Source organism: Mauremys reevesii, linkage group 1 (assembly GCF_016161935.1).
Source record: "Mauremys reevesii isolate NIE-2019 linkage group 1, ASM1616193v1, whole genome shotgun sequence".
Lineage (NCBI taxonomy): Eukaryota > Metazoa > Chordata > Testudines > Geoemydidae > Mauremys > Mauremys reevesii.
This window is the reverse complement of record NC_052623.1, coordinates 212,288,792-212,314,502: the sequence shown is the minus strand read 5'-3', so window position 1 is coordinate 212,314,502 and position 25,711 is coordinate 212,288,792. Positions and strand designations below refer to the sequence as shown.

Here is a 25,711-nt window from a genome sequence, read left to right as displayed (position 1 = left end):
ACACAAGGGGTATTGAAAGGGGTAAGGGAATATCTTTTCTGGGACACTGGGAGGGAGATACGGTGTGAGGGGTACTGTGTATGGGGAACATAGAGACAGGGAGGTACTGTAAATTAGAAATAGAACTGGGTGACTTTTTTTAACAAACATTTTTTGTGTTGAAAAATGCCCTTTTTTGAAAATGAAAATTGTTGTGAAGCCAATTAGTCTTCTTCACACAATTTTTCATCACAAGTTTTTGTGAGACACTGTAAAATGGAAAACTGAACCTGTTGGTTTTCATGTTTTGTTTTTGCTCTTCCGTTTTCATGGTCAGTCTTTGTGTTCTGACATCCTCATGTTCTGTCACTGGTGTCAAGCTCTTCTTTTTTGGATTTGGTTATTCTGGTCATCTGATATACGTTTTGGTTCCTGCTGTCCCTTCGGGGAAGCACAGAGTCTTCGTCTCACCCCTTCTGCCCCTACACAAGGACCAGAATCCCAGAAGCACATCTCCACGTTAGCACATCTGCAGGTACTACCTACCTGAAAGAGGGAGAGAAGAGGAGAAAAGAGAGAGAAGAGGAGAGGTGCCGTGTTGTCTCCCCTCAATAGGGGACCAGACAACAAGTGTGAAAAATCAGGATGGGGGGTGGGAGGTAATAGGCACCTACATACGACAAAGCCCCAGATATTGGGACTGTCCCTATAAAATCAGGACATCTGGTCACCCTACCCCTCAAACATACCAGGCAGCAAGTTGGCACAGCTGTTACCACTGGCACATTCACTGCATGAGACCTCCATAACACCTCTAGTGCAGGCCCTCACACAGGAGAAGAGCTTGCTACAAGGCCATGCTAATCTGGCCTTCTGTGATTCTTATAAAGCCATGTCCTTTCTTCTCTGCTCTCACCAACTAATTAGTAAAGAAAAACCCAAGACACATGGTTCCATTAAAGTGCACTCCCTTTGGGGCAGTTAGCAATCTCTGACTCACATGAAATATTCTCTTTAATGAAAGCCAAAGAGAGAACATGAATCCAAATCTTGCTCTGCACATTGCAACATGCCACCTCCTTAACATGAAACAGTTTCTTTTCCAGTTGATATTAAAAATATTTGTTGTTGAGTCTATTGTTTTCAGAGCACAGAGCACAAGTGTTCCCACAACAAGTCAGACATAGGTTCAATGCTAGGAGACAGAGGTGAAACTTCAAAGCTTCTGCTCTTGTATGCTACAGAAGAGAACCTGTTTTATATTTAAAAAATTGACACTATAAAAATTAAATGCCCCAAACAAGAAAATTAAGGCTTTCACTACAAAGCAGTTTTAAATGGTTTCATTTCAACTGTGGTGGTGTCTCTGAACGTCCTGAGCAGTAGAGGTGGGTCCTACCTTGGCTTTCAGCGTCTCTCTGTACTTTAGAAAAATGACCCAGAAAACTGACATTCCTAAAAAATACTCTTTTGCAACTTAATAGCATTCTGATCACCCATGTAAAATGAGCCATGTTTTATTATACTCTTCTCTAACCCTGACCTTCTCCACTCAGACACACAAAATGGAAAGAGAGGTGAAAGCACAATTTCAAGGGCAAGGAGCAGGTAATAATATTAAATGGCCACAGTGGGACTACAGCAATGGATTGAGCAGATTGGGTTTGCCCAGTGCACCAAAATGCCCATTCAGCCTTCACCTCCTCCTCAGCTGTGTTCTTGGTCCCTCTGCACTATATTTCATGGTCAAATTCAGGTGATGACATGGACAATTTAGTGTCTGAGTTCTTTCTAACCCAAGACATGGTGTTGTAATTATACGCTCCAGTGCAGGGTCCACATCCCGAGATAACAAACCATGTTGTAAAAGAACAAAACGTTTAATACAGTGCAGTTCCCTTCTCCCTCATCCAAGGAAACAACATTGCAAAGGAAACACCACACAGTCACCCAATAGCTGAAAGAGCCAATCAGAAATGGGGATAAAAATAGCATCAGAAACAATCCCCAAACAGTTACTGGTCATTAAAAAAAAGAAAAGAAAAAAAAAAGCTTTACTCTCCTATGTGTTTGGCTATTTACAATATCTTTGTAATGTAAATTATAATTTTCATAAGAAACACTTTTCCAAATACCACATATCTGACAATGCCACTTTAGGGCCCAATTCTGCTCCAAGAGCCCAGTGCAGGATTGAAGCCTTAGTCTATAAAGAATTTTTTATGCAATCAATATCTTCCAGCACCCACCACCAAAATCAGCTGCATTTTCTTGCTGTGACCCCAATGCAATCAGACTATTTTATTATAAACAAATATACAGCCATCTAATGTGATGTCGATGGATTTTTTTTTTAACAATCAGTATTTTCATGAACTTGAGTGGTCCAAAATTTGGGAGAAAATCAGTAAAAAACTAATAGTAGCTTTTGTAAAACCTGGGAATTTTTCAGGAAAAATCTGTAAAAAACTGACAACAACAGGCCTTTACTTTTCTCAACGTGGAATTGCACAATTCTCCCACTCTTAGACTGGGCCCTGGGCTACAGTACCCTATGCATCCACCATGCTTACCCAGCAGGTCCAACTAGGTTCAGCCTACTATAGGCGGCTTTACCATGATGCTTGTGGGCATCCTCATTTTGACATGGACCTGTGGCCCATAGAAACAAGAGGTCCCCAGCGAAGCAAATTGTTAACTTTTCCATCACCTTCCCTGAGGTCTGCTAGTTCTGGAAAGCACAGGGTGCCTTGGCTCATGAAGATAGCACAGGGGCTTTCCTTTGCTGACGTCAACATTTGTTGCTAATTTTGAAAGGAAAGGACAGGGAATTCTTCCCTCTGAGTAGTATCCATGTTTATTACTCTGCAGGGAGGTCTGTCACGGTATGTCTACACTACAAAATTACTCCGATTTTACAGAATTGGCAACAGATTGTATAAAGTCGAGTGCATGCGGCCACACTAAGCACATTAATTCGGTGGTGTGTGTCCATAGTACCGAGGCTAGCGTCGATTTCTGGAGCGTTGCACTGTGGGTAGCTATCCCAGAGCTATCCCATAGTTCCCGCAGTCTCCCCCGCCCATTGGAATTCTGGGTTGAGATCCCAATGCCTGATGGGGCAAAAAACATTGTCGCAGGTGGCTCTGGGTACATGTCATCAGGTCCCCCTCTCCCTCTCTCCCTCTGTGAAAGCAACGGCAGACAACCATTTTGCGCCTTTTTTCCTGGGTTACCTGTGCAGACGCCATACCACGGCAAGCATGGAGCCCGCACAGCTGACCATCACCGTAAGTCTCCTGGGTGCTGGCAGACATGGGACTGCATTGCTACACAGCAGCAGCTCATTGCCTTTTGGCAGCAGATGGTGCATTAGGACTGAAAGCCATCGTCATCATACAGAGATGGGAGTGACTCAGTCAGGTCATTTCCCATTTCATGCTGAGTACCCAGGAGATGTTGAGGGCTAGCAGTCGTAATACAGCATCTTCTGGTGAGCAGCCAGGAGATGACAATGGCTTGCAGTCTTAATGCAGCATCTTCTGCCAAGCACCCAGGAGATGACAATGGCTAGCAGTCGTACTGCACCGTCTGCTGCCAGCCTAAGATGTAAAAGATAGACGGAGCAGATAAAAACAAGAAATAGACCAGATTTGTTTTGTATTCATTTGTTCCCCCCTCCCTCCGTGAAATCAACAGCCTGCTAAACCCAGGCTTTTGAGTTCAATCCTTGAGGGGGCCATTCTGTGTGACAGTTGTTTGTATTTCTCCTTGATTCAAAGCCCCCGCCTTTGTGGATTTTAATTCCCTGTAAGCCATGTCGTCAGTTGCCCCTCCCTCCATCAGAGCAACGGCAGACAGACAATCGTTTTGCACCTTTTTTCAGTGCAGACACCATACCATGGCAAGCATGGAGCCCGCTCAGCTCAATGCAGCAGTCTAGAACATTGTAAACACCTTGCGCATTATCGTGCAATTTATGCTGAACCAGAACCTGGAAAACCAGGCGAGGAGGTGGCTACGGCAGTGCGGCGACGAGAGTGATGAGGACATGGACACAGAATTCTCTCAAATCGCGGGCCCCAGCGCTTTGGAGATCATGGTGTTAATGGAGCAGGTTCATGCTGTGGAACACCGATTCTGGGCCTGGGAAACAAGCACAGACTGGTGGGACCGCAAAGTGCTGCAGGTGTGGGACGATTACCAGTGGCTGCGAAACTTTCGCATGCATAAGGGAACTTTCATGGAACTTTGTGACTTGCTTTCCCCTGCCCTGAAGCGCCAGAATACCAAGATGAGAGCAGCCCACACAGTTTACAAGCGAGAAGCGATAGCCCTGTGGAAGCTTGCAATGCCAGACAGCTACCGGTCAGTCGGGAATCAATTTGGAGTGGGCAAATCTACTGTGGGGGCTGCTGTGATGCAAGTAGCCAAAGTAATCACTGAGCTGCTGCTACCAAAGGTAGTGACTCTGGGAAATGTGCAGGTCATAGTGGATGGTTTTGCTGCAATGGGATTCCCTAACTGTGGTGGGGTGATGGAACCCATATCCCTATCTTGGCACCGGACCACCAGGACAGCCAGTACATAAACCGCAAGGGGTACTTTTCAATGGTGCTGCAAGCACTGGTTGATCACAAGGGATGTTTCACCAACATCAATGTAGGATGGCCGGGAAGGGTTCATGACACTTGCGTCTTCAGGAACACTAGTCTGTTTAAATGGCTGCAGCAAGGCATTTACTTCCCAGACCAGAAAATAACCGTTGGGGATGTTGACATGCCTATAGTTATCCTTGGGGACCCAGCCTACCCCTTAATGCCCTGGCTCAGGAAGCCATACACAGGCAGCCTGGACAGTAGTCAGGAGCTGTTCAACTATAGGCTGAGCAAGTGCAGAATGGTGGTAGAATGTGCATTTGGACGCACTTTACTGACTCGCTGAGACATCAGCCAAACCAATATTCCCATTGTTATTGCTGCTTGCTGTGTGCTCCACAATCTCTGTGAGAGTAAGGGGGAGACATTTATGGTGGGATGGGAGGTTGAGGCAAATTGCCTGGCCGCTGATTACGCACAGACACCAGCCAGATACCAGGGCGAATAGAAGAGCATACCAGGAAGCGCTGTGCAGCAGAGAAGCTTTGAAAACCAGTTTCATGACTGGCCAGGGTACTGTGTGACAGTTGTGTTTGTTTCTCCTTGATGAAAACCCGCCCCCTTGGTTGACTCATTCCCTGTAAGCCACCCACCCTCCCCCCTTCGATCACAGCTTGCTAGCAAAGGAAATAAAGTCACTATCGTTTAAAAACCATGTATTCTTTATTAATTGATTATAAAAATAGGGAGAGAACTGAGAAGGTAGCCCGGGTGGGGTGTGGGAGGAGGGGAGGAGGGAAGGAAAAGGCCACTTCAAAACTTGTTGAATGACAGCCTTCTGTTGCTTGTGCTGTCCACTGGGATGGAGTCACAGGGTGCACGGAGCCTCCCCCCGACGCGTTCTTACATGTCTGGGTGAGGAGGCTATGGAACTTGGGGAGGGGGGACAGCGGTTATACAGGGGCTGCAGCGGCACTCTGTGATCCTGCTGCCATTCCTGAAGCTCCACCAGACACCGGAGCATGTCAGTTTGACCCCGCAGTAGCCCCAGTGTTGCATCTGCCTCCTCTGATCTTCCTGCCACCACCTCTCATTTCGATTGTCCCTACTGTCCTCACGTTCATCCCTCTTGTCCTCACGTTCGTCCCTCCTGTCCTCACGTTCATTGGCCACTTTCCTGTACTGTGATACTGTGTCCTCATCTGAAGGAGTGGAAGATCTTTCATTGTAGGTCGACTGCATGATCTCAGAGAACATTTCATCGCGCATTCCTTTTTTTTTTTCTGCCTTATCTGAGATAGCCTTCGGGACAGAGGAGGAAGAGTTGAAAAATTTGCAGCTGCAGGAGGGAAAAAAGTGACAGAAGTATTTTAAAAGATACATTTTACGGAACAATGGGTATACTCTTTCACAGTGAACAACACTATTCACATTACATAGCACATGTGATTTCGGTACGAAGTCACATTTTGCATCTTAATATTGAGTGCTTGTGGCTTTAGTGTTAGAGATCACAGATGCAGGGCCGGGCAACAGAATTCAGCTTGCATGCAGCCATGGTAAGCCATTGTTCTTTCGGCTTCTGCAGCCTTCACAAAAGCAGCACCCTCCTTTCCCATACCAAGCAAAGCCTGCTGAGTGCTGCGGTTTTTGTGTTAACGTGAAGCAGCAGAAACCAAGCTACCCCCCTCCCCCATCCAATTCTCTGGGATGGTTGCTTTACCCCTCCCCCCACCTTGTGGCTGGTATCAGGGAAGATCCCTGCTATCCAAACACAAACAGCTCAGCTCCAATGCTTCCCCTCCCCTACTGCTTGGCTAACTGCTGGGAGGATTTCTTTTCAGCCACAGGCAAACAGCCCAGTAGGAATGGCCACCTCTGAATGTCCCCTTAACTAAATTCCTGTATTTCAACCAGGTGACCATGAATGATATCACTCTCCTGAGGATAACACAGCGAGATAAAGAACAGATGTTGCTTGAATGCCAGCAAACACTGGGACCATACGCTGCCGGGCTTTGTCATGCAATGATACCAGATTACTTGCTACTAGCATGGTGTGGTAAAATGTCCTACCATGGAGGAGGGAATAAGGCTGCTCTCCCCAGAAACCTTCTGCAAAGGCTTTTGGAGTACATCCAGGAGAGCTTCATGGAGATGTCCCTGGAGGATTTCCGCTCCATCCCCAGACACGTTAACAGACTTTTCCAGTAGCTGTACTAGCCACAAATGCATCCCAAGTCCTCAGGGCAAATTAATCATTAAAAAATGCTTGCTTTTAAACCATTTTATATTTACAAAGGTACACTCACCAGAGGTCCCGTCTACAGCTTCATGGTCCAGGATACCACCTTGGGAGGGTTGGGAGGCTATTTCAGTCAGGGTGAGAAAAAGATCCTGGCTGTTGGGGAGAATGGTGTGCTGTGTGGTCTCCTCAACCTCATCTTCCTCCTCATCATCTTCCCCATCCGCAAATTCCTCAGGCATGGCAACTGAGAGTACCCCATCATCGGAGTCCACGGACAGGGGTGGGGTAGTGGTGGCAGGGCCCTCCCCCCCCTCCAGAATTGCATGCAGCTCAGTGTGGAAGTGGCATGTCTGCAGCTCTGCCCCAGAGTGTCTGTTTGCTTCTTTGGTTTTCTGGTAGGCTTGTCTGGGCTCCTTAACTTTCACACTGCACTGTAGTGAGTCCCTATTGTGGCCTCTCTCCATCATGCCCTTGGAGATTTTTTCAAATGTTTTGGCATTTCGTCTTTTGGAACGTAGTTCTGCTAACATGGAATCCTCTCCCCATACAGCGATCAGATCCAGTACCTCCCCTACGGTCCATGCTGGAGCTCTTTTTCGATTCTCGGACTGCATGGTTACCTGTGCTGAGGAGCTCTGCATGGTCACCTGTGCTGATCAGTTCTCCATGCTGGCCAAACAGGAAATGAAATTCAAAAGTTCATGGGGCTTTTGCTGTCTACCTGGCCAGTGCATCCGAGTTCTGATTGCTGTCCAGAGCAGTCACAATGGTGCACTGTGGGATAGCTCCCGGAGGCCAATACCGTCAAATTGCATCCATACTAACCCTAATTCAAACCGGTAATGTCGATTTCAGTGCTACTCCCCTCATTGGGGAGGAGTACAGAAATCGATTTTAAAAGCCCTTTATGTCGAAGTAAATGGCTTCGTTGTGTGGACGGGTGCAGAGTTAATTCGATTTAACTCTGCTAAATTCGACCTAAACTCGTAGTATAGACCAGGCCTCAGAGCTGCATTCCAAAGGATAAAAAAACTCCTCAGTGTCCTTTTTCCTTTCTTCCAGTTCTCATTGGTCCTATCTTTTCTCATGCCAAACCTGCCACATTTTCCCCGAGGAATTCAGTGCTCTTAATAGGCATTTTCTATAGTGCTTCCCTTCCGCTCATGGGTATTTTTTCTTTGCTATGTCTTATTTTTACTATTTTCTTACTGGATGACTTGTATTTTCACCACCTCTTCTAGAGTTAGCTCACACATTAACTGTAATTTTTCTGACACTTCCTTGTTTAAAATCCTAGCTTCCATATGATCACTTATGTGTCTTTTCTACCAAATTCACAACACTCTCTGTATTAAGCTCGATTCTGACTGGCTTGTGTGGGCTGGTTATCAGAGGGAGAAATTAGATGCAAAGAGCTGGGAGTGGGAGTGGAGACTCTGATTGGAAAAAAACCAGTAAAGGGCTCACCAGAGGGACAAATACTGTTAGCTCCCACTCGACTCTTTACTGTAAAGTGTTCCAGTTTTTCATTCTGAAAGGGGGAGGTGATAGGAGAGGGAAAAGAGCTGTCCCTCTTCATCTCACTTTCCCTCCATCTTTCTATTGTTCATCCCTCACCAAATCCCTTCCCTGTGACCACCAGTACCACTGGCCAAGCTTTTCACTTTGAAAATTTAGACATCCTGCAGGGGGAAGATAGAAGTGTGAAGTTGGGAGTACTAGCAGCCCCTACCCTTCATTTTGGGTACCAGCAGCTACTGCTGGCCAACCTAAATAATCCAGATGGAAGAGCGGACCAGCTGGTTGCTCCTAAACATCCAGGGAGGGAGGGAAAGGCGAGAGGAAGCCTCTGAGATTCATCCCAAAAGACAACAAAAAGGTAGGTAGAGAGGTGTGTGTGTGTATGTGTATAGCTCCTGGAGGGAGTGAGGTGGAGGGAGTGAGGCCCAGCCCTGCATGCGTGTGAGGGAACGGGTGTCAGGTAATATTGATTCCGAGAGTCCCAATATCATCCAGTTGTCCCCCCTATCTGAATACCATCCCCATATGAATGGGTCATTCACCTAGCCCTAATCTGTCTTCCATATGGTGTAAAGGGAAGTTGTCTCTTCAGTGGCAAAACCCTATCAATTGTTCCATGCCAGACCCCTTCCCGTGGTTTGTGATATATGGCCCCAGCATGCAGCCTGCCGTTTGTGAGACATACTGTTTGCTCACTGAAGACTGCAGAGCTTCTCCGAACCTTTCAGCAAGGTTTAATGAGCTTATATTTCTTACCCAGACTGTTCACAGCACTCACTCTGTCAGAAGTGGATAAATCAGGCTGGAGAGTTTCAAAGATGAGGAATGCGTGGGGTACGTCCAGTACGGACTGGATTTTCATTCTCCCAGGGTCAGTGTCCAAGGGAGACCCTCACGCACATCATTATTCTGCTCTTCCTGGATACATATGAGCATTCTGCTACTGCATTTTTATGCTGCTTATGGAGTTCTTCAGAAACTCATCGATGCTACAGAAAATACAATAAAACCTGCCCTGAAGTCCACCTCCAATAGGTAACCTCTTGTTATTACTCTTCACTTCAGAAGTACCCACCAAAAACTTCCAGTACAGATGTGTTGTCCTTCCATTCAAGAACCACCTCTACTAAGCTACCAGTTTTTTTCTGTTTCTTGGGTGGTTGTCTAGCCAGGTATCACAGTAGCAGGAACATAATAAACTCCTCACGTCAGAGTCTATGAACAACTGCCAAGCCCTGGCTGGTTTCAGTCCATGCTGCCCTGGCCAGCAGGGTATCTACAATATAGCTGTAGCTGAAGATGCTGTGAGTGGCCCTGATATGCAGCAAAGACCAAGATTCCCCTACCTTCTAATGCTAAGTTTTGGGGGGATTAGATGGAAAGCCCTTTCAGATCAAGTACCCTTCCATACTGAAGCTCTGTTCCTGGGCAGCTCACCAGTGTTGCAGGACTTGAGTCTGTGCCCTTAGCTCAGTGCCTTGCTCTAGCGGTTAGAGCATCAGTTACAGACAGGATAGTCAAGCACATATGCTTGGTGTGACGAAATGGGACTGTTCTTACTGGGGTGCTGTGTGCAGTTCTTAAGTATCTAGCAAAGCAAAAGGCCAGCGCATCCGAATGCCTGACACTCTGTCTCCTAGCAACTGATGGCCCGGGCCCCTCCCCTACAAAGGTGCCAGGAGAAGGTGTTGGAGACAAAGGGGTCAGGTGACCTCCTGGCCCGGGAAAGAAGCTGAGCAGAGGGGAGGGGCTGGAGGAGGCTGGGCAGACTGGAGCTGGCTGGGGAAAGAAGGGAAGCAGAGAGAGGGCTCTGATCCCCAATGGGGGCTGTGGGGATCCTGGGGCCCCAAGATGGACCTAACAGGGGGGATCCTGTTATCTGTGCCTGCAAGACCTGTGTTGGACTGTGTTCCTGTCGTCTAAATAAACCTTCTGCTTTACTGGCTGGCTGAGAGTCCTGGTGAATCGCAGGGAGCCCGGGGGTGCAGGCCCCTGACTCCCCCACACTCCGTGACACTTGGCATATTCAGTAGAAAAGTCAGTGTAGCATGGAGGAGACTTAGCTGTGCTATGCTGCAGACCTGTGCTCTGTTTGCAGCTGTACCAGAATTTAAGATTTGGTGGGCAACTTCTCAGCTTTCTTATGCAACCTCTCTGCTGGGTGTTGTCGGCAGCGAAAAGGACCAGGTTCAATTTTCTTGGAGCGCCTTCTGAAAACTTAAATAGCATCGCATCAAGCCCCCACCAGAAACCCCCTGGGAAACTATATATACAACCCTGGGTTCTTCCCCATTCACAAGTACTGAGTCCAAGTGTTTTAAACAAAGGGCTTGTTGTCTACACGCGCTATTCGTGCACAGCAAGCTGGGCTGTGACTGTCCAGTGTACTAGCCTGCTGTGCGCTAGCTGGCTGTGTGGACCTTGCCACAACTCTCTCAAAGTTCTGCTGTTTCAAACGGCAGCAGATCAAAGTGCACAAGGGAACTTTTAGTGTGCAGTAGCAGGGTCCACACGGCCAGCTAGTGCGCAGTAGGCTAGTACTCTGGACAGTCACACACCAGCTTGCTGTGCACTAACAGGCCATGTAGACAAGCCCAACGAGAACTTTATTGGCAGGAAAACAGAATAAACTTGGGAAAGCCAGGTACAGTTTGTACCCATTGTACAGGTGGGGAACTGAGGGGCTAAGTGACTGGTCCAAGCTAACACAAGAAATCTGCAACAGAGCAGGAAATGGAACCCCTCAATATCTGAACCATTCTTTCTCTCTTCTTTGGGTGACAAACATGGTGAGAAGCCTGGAAAGGCTTCCCTTTGAAAAGAGTTTGAAATTACTGAACCTATTTAGTGTGCAGAGGAGACAAATATGAGAGGGCATGAGAGATGCATATAAAATAATAAATGGTACAGATACTATCAGTTGGGCAGTCCTATTTACCCTCTCATAGAAGAGCAATGGCCATTCAATAAAGCTAAAAGAGAATGAATTTAAAACTGATCAAACAGATTTATTTTTTTACACAATACATTATGAACCTGTGGAACTTGCTGCCACAATATCTCATTGAATCCAAGAGTGTGGTGGTGTTCCGAAAAGAATTAGGTATTTACATGGACAATGAGAACATCCACAGTTTTATTAGACAGGATTTTAAAAAATGCTTTGAGAAGCGTATAAACCCTCCTCGTGTTTCAGGGCATATGCCAAGCACTAAGTGATGGATGTTGGGAAGAAACTTCCTGCACTGCATAGTTGTCCACTTAGGGTTTTTTGCCACTTCTAAAGCAGCTGGCACTGACCACTGTCAGAGTCATGATAGTGGGCTAAACAGATCACTGGTCCAATGTGACATGTCAGTTCCTAATTAGGTCATTCCAATGCATTTCCTAAAGCTGAACAATCACAATGGAGAAATTGCCTGCCAATACATGAGCACACATATATCTAAGCACACACAGTCACGCATGCACTTCTTTTAAAAAAATAGGCACAGCATGTACCCCATTTTTTTACAGGGGGATGTTGTTCACTTTGTAGCATGTTAATTACTATTTATAGGGCTGCCATTAAAGTTAGTTATCCTTTTATAACAAAGGCCCACAGCCAATATTTTATAGATAACACACAAAGAGGTTTGGTGCTGATGATTTACAGATCAGGAAATAACACTTAATCAGCATCCCTAACTTGCGTAGCGGAACTGTGCAGTTTTAGGCCACCTTGCAGTTTTCGACTCATAATTTATTGATGCTGATGTCTCTACAATTCACGACAGGATATACTTGTTCTGAGAGGTGCACTCTGGGATTTACCCTAAGGGGGCAGAGAGGTGTGGGGTATATTATTTTGCCCACAAGTCAGATGTATCACATATCTCACCACACAGAGCGGTCTCTAGTGTTTATGTCACACTACATAAAGTCTACCCCCATGGACTATAAATGTTATCCTTGTACCACACACAGAGAGAACCCAGGCATGCCAAATGATGACCTAATTTACACCACTGCCACATTATGACATGAAAAATGCAGTCCTGACAAAAAGCCGGATATACTTATTTCTCTTTACTTCTCTAAGATCTTTTATCTGATGATCTCAAAGCTCTGTACAACCTCAATCAATTAAACCTCACACCACCATAATAGAAAGATTGTAAAACGGACATAATATTTTCCTAAGAGGTAAATTGAGATGCCCCTTATAGAATATTCATCTAAAACACTGTGGTTTATAATAATCTATTAAACCACTTTGACTATAGGTTTGTACTCCTGTAATTAGTTGTGGTAATGTTACTAAAGTGGTTCAGGCCATTACTGTATAATACTATGGTATTTTACTAATATGAATAGAGGGGTTAGGTGACTCGCTTAAGATCGCATGTTTAGCCACTGGCAGACCTGAAAATAGCACCCTGGAGACTCGAATTCTGGCCCCTTACTCTAACCACTAGACATCTCTCCCTCCCTAGAGGAGACAGAAAAGGAGAGGAGTCCATTTAAAAAAAATGTATACTGTCTTTGGATCTCCAGACTCTCACCTGAGTCAAACAATCTAAAGTCTCTAGACTGAGTATCAGTTGAACACTTCAAGCTAAGCACAGCTAATATCGAGAGACGTCCTTTTGGAAGGTGCCTGGTAACAGCCCAGAAGCCACCAGTGTCTTTTGGGAAGGCCAAGAAATAGTTATTGAAAAAGGAGATGTCACAGGAAGTCTGCAGCACGAATACTTGCCCACAAAAACCAAAGCAAACCCCATAATTCCTGAACCACAGTCTCCACTTGCAGCTGCTTAGTTCTGCCCGGCAGAATATATAATATATATATTATATGACTAAAAAGGGGCAAAACTAAGCTACTAGATTGAATCATAAATAGGATCTCACTAACATATTCGCAAATATGTTTTACTGCCAAGCTGCTGCAAGGAGCTGCTAGACTGTTGCAGAAGGATTCCCCCGGAAGGGGGGAACTCAGACTGTGATACAGCCGGAGGGCAGTGCCACAAAGCAGAGGCAGTGAGATTGGAACTGCAGTGGGAGACAAGGACAGGAGAGCGACCATCACCAGAGGGCACACCCACTGACCAGGGATAATTCCCGAAATGGGCAGCAGGAGGTGCCAGTGTGGTGAGTGACCCCGTGACACCCTCCATATTCAGAAAATGTTGTTAAGCTGGAGGTAGAGCTGAAGGTTCATCTCAATGATGCGAATGTTAAATCCCTTGCCAGGATGTTGGAATTGCTCTTTTTTTTTTTTAATTAGAAAAGTAGGAAATTCAGTGGTTTAAAAAAACACACACACAAAAGAATGCTGTAGTTTTGTAACACAATCTCAAAAAAAATCCAAAACCACAAATCTGACAAGATACATTATGGTTGACATTCCAAATAGATTAAACCATGGAAATTCATAATTAAGATCAGTATCTTTTTGAGGCGCTTTTCCTTGCCTTCTTGTTGCAGATGCTATTGGCAGCCTTGGGAGAATACTGAAAGCAACCTGGCTGTTGAAAATCAAAAATGGTTTCCTGCCTTTTTTTTTTTTTTGGTCCTTTAAACAAACTTTTGATGTCATAGACTTGAGAGGACTCGGGGAGAGCACCTTTCTGCCCAGCAGGAAGTAGCTTGCATTATACTGAAAACAAGGTCTTTTTTTGGTTCACAAATCATTCCCAAACCACTCCACACTTGTGTCATTTTATTCACTACTTGTAAGCATTTGAATTAATAAATGATTAATAAATGTTTTCATAAAAAGTTAATCAGTTGTTATAGATTGTTACAGAGTCCAACAAGTCAATAAACTGCTTATAACCATGGCTTATAACCATCTAAAACACCTTCTTCTGATGTGCTCATAAACATCTATAACATATTACTCATGTCCATAACATGCTTACAATATTGATTAATCATTTATTAATCCTTATAAACCATATATACATGGAACCTTAATATAATCTGTGACCAATTTTCTGAAACTGTCTCCATGCCACCCCCTGGACACAGAATGCCCCCGCTTAGCCAATACCAGGAATGAAATCCTGGCCCCACTGAAGTCAATGGCAAAACTCCCACGGACTTCAGTGGGGCTAGGATTTCAGCCCAGGTCATTACTTTTGTCATCCAGTTCCTTCCTCAAGGCCCCCAGCTACCATGATGTCAACAATGAATTAGCAAGCTCATAATCACTAACTGTTAGAGCTGCTGCGGGTGGTTGATGTGTGCTAAAAAGAAGCTAAAAGTCAAACCAACAGCTATCTCCCTCTCCATTCCACTTGTGTGCTGCACACCTTTCCCCTGCCATTTTTTCATTTTTTTAGTAAGAATGTAAGAGTTGTCATACTGGGTCAGACCATGGTCCATCTTGCCCAGTATCCTGTCTCCAATATTGGCCTATACCAGAGCTTATTGGGAAGTGTATAGAATAGGGAAATTATAGTGTGATCTTCCCCTGTCTTCTACTCCCAGCTTCTGGTAGTCAGAGTTTTAGGGCTTTCCCCCAGCACTGAGTTGTGTCCCTGACCATCTTGGCTAATAGCCATTGATGGACCTATCCTCCATGAACTGATCCAATTCTCTTTTGAATGCAGTTAGACTTTTGGCCATCACAACATCCTTTGACAATGAGTTCCACAGGTTAGGTGTGTGCTGTGTGAAAAAAAATACTTCCTCTTGTTTGTATTAAACCTGCTGCCTATTAATTTCAGAGGGCCCCTGCTTTTTGTATTGTGTGAAGGGGCTAACTAATATTTCTCTATTCACTTTCTCCACACCATTCATGATTTTATAGACTTCTGTCATATCTCTTTTCTAAGCTGAGCAGACATAATCTTTTTATTCTCTCCTTGGACAGAGCTATTCCATACCCTTGATTATCTTGGTTATCCTTTTCTGAATCTTTTCCAGTTCCATTATATACTTTTTGAGATGGAGTGACCAGAACTGGACACAGTATTCAAGGTGTGGGCGGATCATGGATTTACAGAGTTACATCATGGTATTTTCTATCCAAAATTTCCTAATATTCTGTTAGCCTTTTTGACAACTGCTACACACTGAGTGGAAGTTATCAGTTGTCTTTGAGACTGCACGCTCTTAGGTACCGGTATTGTTTCTTCTTTAGAAAATGGCTACCACACTGTGGTCTCAACCACAATAAATATAACTCAGCATAATTCAAGGGACAGTCTAAACAAAAGTCACTGCAGGGGGAGAACAGAGGACCCCCTGAGATATGGCAGACATTTCCAGTGAATCCACCCTCCCCCTAGTAGTGGAGAGACATTGCCTGAGCAGGGCTTTAAGATCTGAGACATAATCCTTCTACAACTTTCCCTTCCTCTGCTGTACATTTTCTGGAGCCAATACAATGACAGTAACATTGGGGAAACATTCAGAAGACATACCCTGAAAACACCATAGACATTCCCGTCATGAGTAACATCCACAGGCACATAGTATAAGCCATAGAAAAAGGTATCTGTGACTGGGATGCACGGCTCTTTGTCATCATCTTCCACGTTGAGTCTGTTGTAGTAATAGCCATAATACTCTTGCACATGGAGCTGATTGTATACTTGGTAGGAGGGGATGAAATCAGGTGAGCACAAGGAAATGTCAGAGGTGTAAAATCCTGAGTCACCACTGGCAATTACCAGGTATGAGCAAATTCCAAGCTGGAACCTTTGCCCTTCAACAGAGTTACAAGAAGTGCTCCAGCTCAGTAAGAAAACTGTCCTGGGATACTTCAAGTTGTATGAGACTCACATGCTCAGCCTCTTAATACAGAGTGGACTAACAGCGACTTTGAAGCACCACAAGAAAGAAAACACAGTGAAGAAGAGACCACCCTTATTATGCAACCTCCTGCTTTAAGAGACCACCTCAGAAATCTCCTCCAATGTACACAGTACAAGTATGCTCCAACTTTATGAGAAAAACGCCACTGCTATAGTATGGTTCTCTGAAAAGTGACTCTGTAAAAATGGTACCAGGGCTCCATGTTTATGGTTTCCCAACAATTCCAGATTCCTTTTCAAATTTCTAGCTCCACAAACTTGCCCTGGGATCTTAGCGTCAAGCTGGGTTGTCTCTTTCTTGAACATCCTCATCAAATAATACAAACAGTGCAGGCCCTTGGTGACATCTGTGCAATCCCATTGCTTGCAGTAGGTTTGCACAACTGTAACTGGCTGGAACTTAGTAATCAATTCTGTTGATGATGCACAAGAAGGAATAGACTCCATCACCTTCTCTCTGAGCTGTGCTGGCACTGCAGAGTGCATGGGAGCAAAAATCAGCAAACATATTTTTCTCATTAAAGCGTGTAGATATGAGCCTGGATGTTTCTGCACAAGGAGCCTGATTCAAAGCCTCCTGAAGTTAATTGAAAGATTCAAATGACTTCTACAGTGTTGGATCAGGCCTACTTGAGTAAGAAGATGCCATTTTACATAATCACTTACTTCCCTAGACTATATACCAATGTTAAGTGCTTTAAGTGGCTCTGGCGATGCAGGTATATGGTATTCCCATATAATAACAATAATACCTTGCTTTTATACTGCACTTTTCACAAGTAGATCTCAAAGCAGTTTGCAAAGGGAGGTCAGTATCATTATACAGATGGGAAGACAGAGGCACTGAGACTTGCCCAAGGTCACCCAGCAGACCTGTAGCAGGGCCAGGAAGAGAACTCAGGTGTCTTGAGTCCCTGTCCAGTTCTATATCCAGTAGACCACCTGTGAACTGAGACTAGATAGCCACATGTTGCAAAGAAGTAACAAAGATATAGCAATTAGCAACAGCATAATTGAAGATTTCTCTCTGTGCCTCGAGGTACGTACTCCAGCTACATCCTATCATACCCCAGTGTGTGGCTACTGGAGGGAGGATCTTTGGAAGCACAGTAATGAAGCAGAACTCAGAATTGTTCCTTGGCACTTCCCTGCCATGTTAAGCTATAAACCCCCTTGAGAAGCACAATATTCTGCACTTCTCTGAGTAGAGAGAGAGGAGGATTTGCGGCAGGGCTTACAGTGTTAGCAGACAGCTCTTGCTCAGGTCTCAGGAGCAGGATGCTCTGATCCACAGAGCACAGTAGGAGTTGGTGGCAGCCTCAAGGTGGAGGCTGATGTTAGAGCCTGGGAGCCCCTGCTTCTTGGAAAACTGTAGCTGGACCTGGAATTGAGCAGAGAAATCAGAGCCCCTTAGGAGATTCATTTTAATGTGTAAACGTCACTCATGAGGAGATGATGATCAGATCTCTCTCTTCTCCTCCTTCTCCTTCTTCTCCTCTCATTCAAAGGCCTCACTATCAAACAGAATCTCCCAGAGTCCCTGTTTTAGGGACAGACATGACCTCAGAGGCCCTGCAAAGCATCCCTGCTCCTCTCTCTCCCCAACTTCATTGGCAGTCCTCACTCTGCTTGAACATCCATCCATGTCCCTCACATAAGCATCTCCTGCCTTCCTGCTATTCTTCACCACTGGCATTCCCTTGTTCAGATGTGTTTGCACTTTCTTTGCTCTCTGCCCTTAAAGGGAAGCCTGAGCACAGGGCTGGAATCACGTCCTCTCGGTTCCCTGAGCCTGTGGCAACCTAGGGTGGGCCTCAAAAAGAAAGCAGAGCTCTCACCTTGTTCTTGAAGCACTTCTTAATCTGGAGTCTGGTGCTATCGGCCACCAGCTCGCCACCAGGGTGCACAGTGTAGACCAGTATCTGGGCAGTGGGAGCCAGCTTCTCACTGCCAGTCAGCGAGATGAAGAATGTGCCGTAAGGAGCTGCAGGAGTGTAGCGAGTCGGTGTGGCTCCCCTCCTGCCCAGGAGAGGGAGCTCCCTCCCAGATGCCCAAGTGGGCTAAGTCGCCACTTCCTGTCCCCGCCCCCCCCCCCCCCGGAAGTCAAGGGGCAGGACAAGAAGTAGAAAAGGAGAACGCCAAAGCTCAGTCAGGGCCAGCCACCGCCGCGAGCAGACGTGCCGGCGGGGGCTCCAGACTGGGAACCCTCTAGGACCCGAGGCGGCAATCAGGACTGGCCCCCATTGCCCCGCGCCCAGTATGACAAGGAACCCGTGGAACTTCCCCGGGATCGGAACCCGGAGCAGCCGCTAGGACTTCCTCGCGCCCGGTATGAGGAGGAGCCGCCGCCGCCGCCGCTTCCGCCCTGCTGTTATCCGGAGGAACCATCGGAGGCAGCCTGGCCGGACTTCCAGCAGGAGTTGCCTGACTTGCCCCCAAACCCTGGTCCTGCAGACCCCATGCCGGCGGACTGGCCCGAACCCATGGCGACCGAGGAGCAGGTACCCATAGAGGGGGATACGGAATGGAGCCCAGGGATAGCCGACCCCTGTCAGGCTATAGGCACCGAGGTGCCCATGTCAGTGTGTTTCGGTCAGGACCCCACTGACCAGCGGCAGTGCTAGCCGCTAATAGGGCCCCGGGCTGGGACACAGTGGAGTGGGTGGGCCTGTGTCCCCCCTGCCACCCACTCACGGGTGGCAGTCTCCCCCTCACCCCAGCGCAGACCGAGACGCCTGCACTAATCTGAGTTGTTGTCATTGCTCAGCTCCTGACACCAGGACCTGAGCCCTGGGGACTATGGTGGTTGTCCCGCCCTGACCAAAGGGTCTGGGCTTATATTGAACTGCTGTTGCCCAGTCCCCTGCTCCAGAGGACCTGGGCTTATATTGAACTGCTGTTGCCCAGTCCCCTGCTCCAGAGGACCTGGGCTTATATGGAACTGCTGTTGCCCAGTCCCCTGCTCCAGAGGACCTGGGCTTATATGGAACTTCTGTTGCCCAGCCCCCTGCTCCAGAGGACCTGGGCTTATATTGAACTGCTGTTGCCCAGCCCCCTCCTCCAGAGGGCCTGGGCTTAGTTGAACTAGTGTTACTGCTCAGCTCCTGTGACAAGGACCTGAGCCCTGAATTATTGGTATTGCCCAGCTCCTGCTGTGAGGATCTGAGCGTAGAACTGCTATTGTGCTGCCCCGCCCTGATTGAGGGCCTGGGCTTACACTGATTGACTGTGTGCCTTGTGTTCAGCCCCTGCCTGAGGGCCTGAACCTGTGAACCTTCTTGAGACTGATTGCTGTGAGGATCTGAGCGTAGAACTGCTATTGTGCTGCCCCGCCCTGATTGAGGGCCTGGGCTTACACTGATTGACTGTGTGCCTTGTGTTCAGCCCCTGCCTGAGGGTCTGAACCTGTGAACCTTCTTGAGACTGATTGCTGTTCAGCCCCCCCTGATCCGGAGGGCCTGAAGGTGTGAAAACTGATTGCTGTTCAGCCCCCCTGACCCAGAGGGCCTGACACATGAGACGGTGCTGACCCTGACTTCTTGCCACCCACCAGTTAGAGGGGACAAGGAGCGAGTCGGTGTGGCTCCCCTCCCGCCAGCCGGAGGGTTGAGCCCCGACCAACCATTTACAAGGAGGAACATGAAGCCAGTAGTAGGAAAAGCCAAGAGAAGAGACAGGAGGAATCACGGCTTTAGTGGATGAGCTAACATTTTTGCCTGTAAGCTAAAAGCTTCTTTAAAATGAGATAGTTGGCTATTGGGAGACCCAGCTCTCACCAGACTTCAAATTGCTCCCCTCAGTGAGATACCATATGCCAACATTAAGATGCTGAGCACCAGGCACTTTGCAGAGTGTGAGGTGAGCTGCAGTCGGAGAAGAATTCTCTAGCTTTACTTCTGGGTAGGAAAATGTGTGTGTGAGTGCTACATGCATGGCACACACTGAGAATACTGTCCACAGAGATTGAACTCAGGACCTTCAGCACCAAATAGCCCAGGAAGCTCCCCCCTGAGTGAAAGGAGAAGTCCTTTAGCTGGCTGAGATAGTATAGCAGCAGGCTGTTATGATCATTAGAGGAAGACAGCCTTATTTGCACTAGACTAGTGTATTACACCAGCACCTGGAGGAGGATGGGGTGAGAAACACACAACATGGGTGTTTCTGTTACACCAGGAGTAAAACACGTACAAACTTAATGTTGACAACCAACTACTAAAGACAGGTTAGTCATCCAATCAGGGATCAGAAACAATACCATGTGATTTAGGTGATCATTCACATACTTCAAATTATGAATAATGAGGAGTCATAGTGAACAATTTGCAAATGCCCCTTGAGGAGAAATTAAAGAGAAAGAAAGAGACAAATTCACACCAAGTATCACTCCTAGCTAATCATTCAATTGAGGAACAGGATTAATCTGGCTGTGATGCCAGGGGATGGACCACATGATGCACTAAAGTCCCCTTCCAGTGCTAATAATGCTGTGATTGTGGCTTATGTCGGAGATAGGTCTAGTAACTAACACCACATAGAAACAGATTCGAGCCAGCTGCTGTACTCAATTTTAGCCCATTTCACTCAAGATACTTATGCTTTGGAGTTCACATCTTTGTTTTCTAACATCTCAGCACTTACCACCTGTGATGCTGACTTGCTGTTGGCCATTCAGAACAATTTTGCCTTTTGCCATCACCTGTGCACAAAAAGACACCATGAGAGAGGATCAGAAAAAGTTAAATTTGTTTCAGTGGGCTAGTAAATATCTATCATTTAGTGATGAGCAGGATTGTAATGTTTGGTGCTCACGAAAATGAGGGCTGGATAGCCTCATAAGAGTTGGACTTAGCTGCAGGCAGATCCTATGCTAGTTTCCCCCGTTCCTCACACACAACTGTATCAATGCCCCTCAGTCCTGCCCTGCAGCTCCTCTCCTCCTTCTGCTATTCCAGTGCTGGGCTCCCCACACAGCTCTGCCGATGCCCCTCAGTCCTGCTCTGCAGTATCCCCTGCGACTCTTCCAGTATCTCCTGGCCTCTCCTGCATGGCAGTTGTACAGCACAAGGGACTGAGATATACTCCCCCTAGTGGTAATTTTATACTCTCCACTTCCTGGTGCTCACAGAGCCCTGGGTGACTTTAGAGATCAATGTTTAATGTGCTCCAAGTTTAAATGGGCAGAGCCCTGGTGGAACCCATTGACAAGACAATGGCTAGGTTCTGATTTTTTACCACTGACTTATCTAGGTTACATATTTCTGACTTGATCAATACTTAACCGAGGTTAAAAACAAAGAGGCTTTCAGGGAAGCAGAGCAGCCACCCAACATTTACCACATAGTAGAAGTTCACACTGGTGGCATCCTTGTATCCCTCTTTGTTCAAAATGTAGTGCACCATGATCCTCCTCTGCTGGCCACAGCTCAGCATCTCTGGGACCTGCTCGAGCTTCACAAAGCTATTAGTGTGGGAGTAGAAGCGCTAGACATAGTAGGTCGTCTCAGGTTCATAAGTGTCCATCCAGACAAGGTCTCTACAGTCATCTATTGCATATGTGGCCTGGCAAGAAACAGAGATAAAAGTAAACACAGGATTTCATGAAGAGGAAATTCAAATGTCAAAGGGCAGCTTGGGCAGAAATGTTTATTCACAGCTGTTTCTCAGATAATCTGCATAAATCAGTGGGAAATGGTCTTTAGAGGCTATTTAGTCTAATACCTCTACCAATATTTTGTGTATGAGCTTGCGTGAACATTCCTGCACAGCAAGTCCAGTCCAGGAAGGCTGCATGCTGTGCTAGTCCTCTGGCGTACTTAGTACGTCCACTCCTCCCTGGTGGGCCTAGACAGACAGGTCACTGGACATCCTTGTGGGGCTGGCTATGGCTGCATATGCTGTTAGGGGACTCTGCAGAGCTAGCATTGCAGCAGTCCCAGACAGACAGGATTGGCTGCTACCTCTCTTCTCTTCATGCCAGGGCAAGGTGAGCATGTGCCAAGGGATGAGTGTGTCTCTGGAGCAGCCCAGTAGGGAGGGAGAGAGGCAACAGAAAAACAAATAGTTGGTTTTGGAGGTCAGTGCATCCAGTTTGGATGTGGAAAGACAAAGAGGCAGGGAGGGGGGTCTGCTCTGAGAAGGAGGTAGGAAGAAACTGGAGGTTGCTTGAGCCCCAGCACTTCATAGTGGTGTAGTCTGTCACTCTCCAAGCACTGATGCTGTCTGCTAGTTGTCCCCCTAGCCAGGCCATTCTTGGGGCTTGCTGCGCTCCGGCCGGGGGAGCGGGGCCACTGGCTTGCCGCGCTCTGGCCATCACTCCAAGAGAATGGGGAGGAGTGTGTTTGGCCTGGAAATGAAGACATACATTCACTTGCTTCCACTCCCCGACACACACCTACCACTGATTTACACATATAAAGTGGGCTTACTAGTCATTTCTTTATTGGACATTATTAAACAAATAATTATTATATTATTGGCTTTCAGGTTCCTACTGAAAGATCAAGACCACAAGGGATGGTCTAAAATAAAAGATTTAGCCGAATGTATTTTGGGGGCTATTATTTTTTATACTTTTGGTTGGGGAGAAGCCTTGTTTACTGCTTGATTTGAGTTCATTGTTTCTAAACTGATTTCTCCAAAAAGAAAATGTAAAGAGGTTTGTTTTTATATATTGTCTTATGTTTTCTGTATTTTATCTCTTATTACTTTGATGAATTATAAAATCAGTTATCTTTCTTTTTTATTTCACTGTATTATTCTAAGGCAAATGAATCAACTAAGTCCTCTTCGTTAAGCTGTATGAAACGTATGGAGGCAGGTTTTCATGTACAGCTGGTTGAATGATCGCAAAACAGATTGGCAAATATGTTAGTGAAATCCTATTTGTGATTCAATCTAGTAGCTTAGTTTTGCCCCTTTTTCGTCATTTTCCCACAATCATTTGCACATCCACTCTTTGTTTATATGAATGCTCTACCCATAATACACATAAACAATGGCATTCAATCAGGCCTCTGTCCGGGAAAGTACTTAGCACACGTTTAAGTCCCATTGCACATGCTTAACATTAAGCATGTGTTTCTGTGCTTTGCTGAACTAAGGCCGTCCACTCACGCCCCTTCTCTACCTACGCTACATTGATGACATCTTCATCATCTGGACCCATGGGAAGGAGACTCTGGAAAAATTCCACCACGATTTCAACAGCTTCCACGCCTCCATCAACCTCAGCCTGGACCAATCTACACGGGAGGTCCACTTCCTAGACACCATGGTGCAAATAAGTGATGGTCACATTAACACCACCCTATACCGAAAACCTACCGACCGCTATGCCTACCTTCATGCCTCCAGCTTTCATCCCAGACACACCACAAGATCCATTGTCTATAGCCAAGCACTGAGGTACAACCGTATCTGCTCTAAACCCGCAGACAGAGACCAACACCTAGAAAATCTCCACCAAGCATTCTCAAGACTACAGTACCCAGATGAGGAAATAAGGAAACAGATCAGCAGAGCCAGACGTGTACCCAGAAGCCTCCTACTGCAAGACAAACCCAAGAAAGAAACCAACAGGACTCCACTGGCCATCACATAGAGTCCCCAGCTAAAACCCCTCCAACGCATCATCGGGGATCTACAACCCATCCTGGACAATGATCCTTCACTTTCACAGGCCTTGGGTGGCAGGCCAGTCCTTGCCCACAGACAACCTGCCAACCTGAAGCATATTCTCACCAGCAACTGCACACCGCACCATAGTAACTCTAGCTCAGGAACCAATCCATGCAACAAACCTTGATGCCAACTCTGCCCACATATCTACACCAGCAACACCATCACAGGACCTAACCAGATCAGCCACACCATCACCAGTTCATTCACCTGCACATCCACCAATGTAATATATGCCATCATATGCCAGCAATGCCCCTCTGCTATGTACATCGGCCAAACTGGACAGTCTCTAAGGAAAAGGATAAATGGACACAAATCAGACATTAGGAATGGCAATATACAAAAACCTGTAGGAGAACACTTCAACCTCCCTGGCCACACAATAGCAGATCTTAAGGTGGCCATCCTGCAGCAAAAAAACTTTAGAACCAGACTTCAAAGAGAAACTGCTGAGCTCCAGTTCATCTGCAAATTTGACACCATCAGCTCAGGATTAAACAAAGACTGTGAATGGCTTGCCAATTACAGAACCAGTTTCTCCTCCCTTGGTTTTCACACCTCAACTGCTAGAACAGGGCCTCATCCTCCCTGATTGATCTAACCTCATTATCTCTAGCTTGCTTCTTGCTTGCTTATATATACCTGCCCCTGGAAATTTCCACTACTTGCATCCGAAGAAGTGGGTATTCACCCACGAAAGCTCATGCTGCAAAACATCTGTTAGTCTATAAGGTGCCACAGGATTCTTTGCTGCTTTTACAGAACCAGACTAACACGGCTACCCCTCTGATACTTAGGGCCTAAAAGTATCCATTAGGCGCTGTTGTCTATTCACTACTAGTCATAGTTTCTCTCCTGTTTAAAGAGTTTTATATATCTAGTCAGGGACATGAAACAATACAAGGCGACCTATGAGACAAATCACACATAGCAAATAAAGCACATCATAACCCACAGACTGTATAACCTGTTGGGACAAATTATTCAGTTATTATTCTGAACAAATATGGGGAAATATTCAGCAGCTCTAAGATAGGGCATGGACAGGCATTATGTTGCCCAATGAGTTCAGTTTTAGACATGCTGGGCCAAAAGCATGTGTAAGTGGACACAATCCCACTGATTTCAGAAGAACTGCATCTGCTTGTATCAGGGATGAATTTGGTCTGATTAGTTTGAGGTTGTAGCTAGGGTTGCCAACTTTCTAACCCCATGGCCGTATCCCCTGCTCACTCCATCCCTCCTCCCTTCGTCACTCGCTTTCCGTTGCTTGTGGGGAGCCGGGCCACCTAGCTGGTGCAGCTGCTAGGAAGAGCAGGAGGGTTCTTTGGGCATGGGAGGGGGTTAGGGGTGCAGGAGGGTGTATTGACTCTGGGATGGGGGTGTGAGCCCTGGAGTGGGGCCAGAAATGAGAGGTTTAGGATGCAGGAGGGGGCTCGGGCTGGGACCCAGGGATTCGGAGTGTGGGAGGGGGCTCTGAGCTGGGTCAGGGATGCAGGAGGGAGTACGGGTTCCAGGCATGAATCTGGGGGTGCGGGCTCAGGGGTGGGGCCAGAAATGAGGGGTTCAGGATGCAGGAGGGGGCTCTGGACTAGAACAAGGGGGTGGGGTGCTGGGGGTGAGGGCTCTAAGCTGAAGGTGCAGGCTCTGGGTCAGGGATGAGGGGTTTGGGGTGCAGGAGGGGGCTCCAGGCTGGGGCAGGAAGTTGGGGCATGAGAGAGGATTTGGAGTGCAGGCTGGTGCAGTTCACGGGAGCTCTGAGAGGCTCTTACCTCAGGTGGTCCCTTAGCAGCTATACCAGCATTGTCCCAGCATTTCCTGGGGACAGAGGAAGTCCGCACAGCTCCCAGGAAGCGGTGGCATGTCCCTCTGGCTCC

General features: G+C 46.7%; 1 long non-coding RNA gene across 1 annotated transcript; it reads right to left on the bottom strand.

Moving 5' to 3' along the window:
• Window positions 1-354: 354 nt before the first annotated feature.
• LOC120398172 lies at window positions 355-25,711 on the bottom strand. Its single transcript, XR_005594225.1, has 4 exons — window positions 25,607-25,711; window positions 21,489-21,713; window positions 20,793-20,850; window positions 355-525 (listed from the first exon to the last, which is right to left on the bottom strand). It is a non-coding gene; the product is annotated as an uncharacterized LOC120398172 (long non-coding RNA).